Genomic DNA, 6,000 nt, shown 5'->3' on the forward strand with positions numbered 1-6,000 from the left:
TACAGCAACATAACATCAGTACAACGTCCCCTCACATGAGGGTGGAGCCCAGAGTTTTTGGGCCCCAACCTCATGTAAGGGGGGTGTTGTGCTGTTGTAGTAAAACTAACATTTCCCATTAATAATACTATATACTACACGAATATCTAATTATACTGATGTGGCAGTGTCATGTCAGTTTCTTCTTGAATCAACCATTGTTAAAAAAAAATGAAAAATTTAATAGTGAATTGATGCTAATGCATTAGTATAGTAAGATGCTTTTGAGATATTATTACTCTTTGAAGAAAACGCATGGGCCAAGTTGTTTTTACTATTATCTAAGAGCATCGATCTCCAACAAAAAAGTCAAACGGCTCATAATAATCAAATTTAACTATTATGAGTTTTTTTTTTTCTCCAGCAGAATATGCAGAATATAAATCTTCATTTTAGTGTGAATAGTAAGGTTTTCTGCTGATTCATTATTTACATTATAAAGAGTTTTTTACTATTTTGTCTCTCTCCTTCTCCATCTTTCACTCTCTCTCTCTCTCTCCTCTTTTTTTCATACTCTTTTCCACATAAAATATAATTTAAAGAAAATAAATAATAAAATATAGAATCTGTTAAAGATTGCATAGAAAAATGAGTAGTTAAAATATAAATTTGTACTTTTTCAATAGTTATTTTGACTATTTTTGTTGAAGATATTTTAAGTTGGTTGACTCAGTAGTTTAGGAATAGACGGTTTTTTTTTTAAAAAAAAAAAAAAAAATTAAGTTTATTAAAAATATATGTAAGAATTGCATATTATAAAAACATATGTAAATTTAATAGATTGATTATAAAATAATTCATTTAATTCGGTTCGATCGACAAAAAGAAAAAGAAAAAGTAATGCACCAACCTCAATGTTGACTTGATTGGGTTTTGTATGTTGCTTTGGCGGGAAACAAAGAGAAAGGCCATATCCAGGTGTTGGAGGTCGAAGAGCCGTAGGTTAAATGGGTATGTCATTGTTGTAACCTCGATAGGCTAATTGACGCATAGATAGCATGCAAGAAGACTTGCATTCTGCTATTTAGGAAAGACTAATTCTATATGCACTACGCTTTTTATTATATTTTTATATAATTTTATTGATGTGGGCATTATCAATCAGTTATTGGATTTTTCACTTTTATTTTATTTTATTTTTTTGAAGAGTTGTTTCATGAGCGGATGAGTAATGTCACATCAGTAAAATGGGATAAAACAGAGTAAACGTATGGTGTAAGCATAAAAATTTAAAGTAATGTTAGATACTACTTTTTTATCATACAATTAATAATACACAATGTTGATGTAGCAAGTTCAAATAGACTTTGGATATTTATTTTTATTCTATTTTATTTTAATAATGACTAATCTAACACTTCAAGCTATAACACTTATAGTTTATAAGAATAACCTTGCTAAACTCCCGATACTTTCTAGAGAGAGAGAGAGCATTGATAGATTTTGTGGCGAGGGGGGAGGGAGGTTTTTACGCCTCTCTCCTCCCCATGCTGTCTTTTTTTGTGACCTTCTAAAAGGTCTTTTGTCTTCCCCATAGTTAGATTCATGGGTGTTTTGCCTCCTAACTTTTAGGGTTATGGAGTGGTTTTCCTCTCTGGTTTGTAGAACCAGTAAAGTGTGTTTTTTTTTAGTGTTTGGTTGTGTTTTTGTATTTGTATTTCTGGCAGGAATGACAAGCAGGATGGATCGTTTGGGGTGAGAATTTCTAGCCGAGTTCACTATTTTCTTCGCTTTCGTCGCTAGATCTACACGCCCATCCGCCGGGCTTTTCGAGACACGCGCCTCTTAGTGGAGTTCGCTGTCGCTCTCCGGCCCTAACCCCTTCAGCCACGGCCATGTGGGTTTACGGTGGTTGGTGCGTGGCCTGCACACGCTAAGGCTTTCATTATCTGTTTCTGTGAGTGTGGGTCACGGGTCTCTTTTCTTGGCCTCAGCCAGTAGTGGGGAGGGTTTCCGGCGGTCGGCTGTCACTGGGGTGGTGTTCGTATACGGTGTGTGTACAACACGCGCTAGCACCGGCGAGATTTTTCGACGACCGCTTGTTTGATGTTTCTGTTTGTGGATTTGTTTGTTGTTTTGTGTTCCTTGTATTTTTTTTTCTTCTTCAAGTTTGTCTATGGGTATTCAGATATTATTGGTTTGCTTTAGGGCTTGTTTTGCCCGAATCAGCATTCTCATCTTTAGAAATGGTGCTTACATGTAGAAAATGGCTCAAATGTCTGATCTTGTAATATTTGTTTATTTGTAAGCAACACCCAAGTCAAATCTTCTCGCTTAGTGGGTAGCATGTGTTTGTATTTCTACTCACTGTGATGTGTCCTCGGGCTTGTTGGATTTTAAGGCAAGGAGCCTTGAGCTCACTGTTTCAAAAAAAAAAAAAAAAACAATGACTAATCTAAGGGTTAGTTGGGAGTACTACATCAACATTATAGAATAAAAATATAATTTATAGCATTACTCTAAAATTGGAGCTGAATGCGTGTGACTAAAAATAAGGAAAAAATGAAAAATCAAACCTTATAGATTACTTGATTTACAATTAGCTTCCTGTTGTGTCAAAATGAACTTAGACTATGCCAAAAAAGCAAATCACACCCTCCAATCAAATTCTGTCAAAACACTTAATAAATTCCGTTAGTGTGCCACGTCAGCACCAACAAAATGAGAACACGTGTCACTCTTAATAAAAAAAAAAAAAATATATAAATATATAAAACTATAAAAATTAAATAAATTAAAAACTAGGAATTATTATTCCAATTTTTTTTTTAAAAAAAGAAAATAAAAGAAAATAAAATGAATGAAAGTGGGTAGCTCATCAATCACCTCCTTTGGTTGGGGTGGCTCGTGGGCCACCCCATAGGAAACTGGGGTGGTGCGCGCCACCCCAAAGCTATCGCTGGCTGGCTCATGGGAGTGGTTGCGTGCCACCCACGACTACATCTTGGGTGGCCTTCGAGCCACACCCAGCCACCACCAGGGTGGCTCGAAAACCACCCCCAACACTTAGGTGGCCCGTGAGCCACTCATTTTTTGTTTTGTTTTTTTTTTTAAAAAAAAAATACAATAGTTTTAATATGTATATATATATATATATATATATTAAGAGGTACACATGTTATTTTATTGATGCTAACACGGAACACTAACATAATTTGATTGCATTTTATTTTTATTTTTGATGTATACTCCATGAACCTCAAAGTTTAGCTTGATACTACAACGAATTAATTTTATTATTTTATATCAAGTAAATCACGAAATTTTGCATTTTTTTTCATCAACATAATGCATCACACTACACATAAGAGCAACTTCGACAGAGTAACCAAATAATTCATAATAATCAAATTTTGTTATTACAAACGTTTTTCATCTTTAACAATTTTTTTTTTTTAACAGAAAAACCGACCTCCATTGATATATAAAACGCCTGAAGGCAAATACAGTGAATAGAGGTACAAAACTCCCTACACACTAACCCATAATTTTTTTTGACTTAGGCGTTGCCTATAAATACCAAATATTACAGGAATAGACATATGAGCCCCTTTTTAACAATAAAGCTCCTCAACAAAAGAAAAATGGTTGATCTAACTATCAAGCCATTAAAAGTCCAATAATATCTGAAAATTTAACAGACAAACTTGTAAAAACCACATTAAAACATCGAAAAACCAAAACAGAAAACACCAAATCATAGATCCGGCGTCGGGGGAGACTGCCGTCGCCGGAGACGCCGCGTGTAGACCACATGTCGTCCCTATGAACCCCACTGCAGTAGGCGGCCGCTAGGAACCACCGGTCACGACATGGAAGACGGAACGTGGCTGCCCAAGGAGGAGATCCTTGGCGCGTGCTGGCCACACACCGGGCACTGAAGTCCGACGAGGCTGTGGCTTGAGGTGCCAGAACCAGAGGAGGCTGTTAAACACTATAGAAGGGCGCGTGTCATGTTGGCTCTGGCGGATAGACACAAATTTGACCTCAACAGTAGATGGAGAAAAAAGAAAGCCCCGCTAGTTATTGCCGATGACATGCCGGTGCTGCTTCTTGATGCCTTGCTGCCTAAAAAAATTGAATAGAAAAAACAAACAATAACATCATTGCCCTTGAAGGACTAGGAAAAGCTCTAACTCCACTAAATCTATCTAGGGAGAAACAAAAACTCCATACCCTAAAACGGATTAGGAGATAACCAAAACAAGAAACCTAAACCACCATGGGAGGAGGGAAGCATGGCGCCTCCCTCCTCCTCGAACATCGATCTCGCCCTCCTTTCTCTCTCTCTCTGAGCGCCATGCTAATCAGTGTGTTAAATATTATATATTTTTTTCCTCTTGTGCGAAGAATTATTAAAGAGGATATTTACTTTAGACGTTAGAATATTTTATTTTTATTATTATTATAATTATTATTATTATTCGAAGAGCAAGATCAACGAGCAGCCCAGCTCCTCCGGCAATTGAGTGTGACAAGTGTCATCACATGTACTCAGAGAAGGAGAGGGGATCAAGATCTAAGAAATGAAAAATGTTAGATTTACAACACCAATATAATAACCGCACAACAATCCCTCATATGATGGTGGGCCCTAGTATGTGGGACCTACCCTCATGTGAGGGGTTGTTGTGCAGTTGTGATGGTGTAGTACAATAATCAAATCCCCTAAGAAATTGCCGTGGACAGCAAGTTTGACAAACAAGACTAAGATCATGCCACGTAAACCCCTATTAAATTTTACTTTTTAAATCAAAATTTACTCCTTTTTTTTTTTTTTTCTTATCTTTTTTTCTTATAAGGGATAAACACATTTTTGGTAGGTATGGTTTAAAGTTTTTAGTCTTTAATTTTTAGAGCTCTTTATTTTATTTTTTAACTTTTTTACATTATGACAATTGTCTACTCTCAAGAGTTGACACGTGGACAACCTTTAGTTTTTGGATGAAAAAATTAACATAGGTACCATCTTTGTTTTTTTTCCTAAAACTCAAATACATATGTGATACGAATTAAAATACAAAAAGTAAAAAATAAAGACTTTAAACCACGGATACCAATACCTTATTTAACCCTTATTTTTATTCCATTTCTCCCCCACTTTTCTACATCTTATTCTTCTTAATTTCTCCTCTCTACCCCATTTTAAACAAGGCTAAGAACATACCATGTAAACCCCTTATTAAATTTTAATTTTAAAAAATGATTGATGTGGTATCTTTTTAGGATATGGTGTGTTTGGGATTGCGATTTTGTAAATAAAAAATACGATTTTAAACCAAATCACAGAAAATGAATCGTTTGAGAATTGCGTTTTTAAGAAATTGCGAATTGAAAACGCAGAAAACTGTTTTTTCAAATCTTAGGCAATGGATATTTTTTGAAAACGTAAAATTTTAAAGTTAATTTGTAATTTTAAAAGTCAATGTACGATTTTGTCAAATACTTTATTACGTTTTCATAAATCACCTTTAAAAATCGTTATTTTTAAATTATATTTTTTAAAATCATAAATTCCAATGTACCCTGATACGTCATAATTGCCGTGAATCTTGACAAGGAGAAGCCGGTCGTTTATATTTGAAGCCAAAAAATTAAATAATTGTTAAGGGCAAAATTATTTAAAAAAAATTAAATAACAATTTCACCGGCCGTTTCCGTATCTCGCATGTCACGGACAGCTTCTATCCGTGGTGTGATGATCACAAGTGGGTCATTTTTTTATTTTTTATTTTATAGATTACAAGTGGGTCATTTATGTACGTGGCAACTGGCAAACATTTAAGATCCACGACGTCCAAATGTGTAGCGGTCAGATAACTCAGATCAATAATATGTTGTCTGTCCCCTGAAGTCCACTCGGCACGTCAGCAATGCTCTCGAACGTTCATCTATTGCTCTTTGTTCTATCTGTCATCTATGATTATTGATCAAGTCGTTAACTTGTTTGGTAAATAATTG

This window comes from Alnus glutinosa, chromosome 4 (genome assembly GCF_958979055.1).
Source record: "Alnus glutinosa chromosome 4, dhAlnGlut1.1, whole genome shotgun sequence".
NCBI lineage: Eukaryota > Viridiplantae > Streptophyta > Magnoliopsida > Fagales > Betulaceae > Alnus > Alnus glutinosa.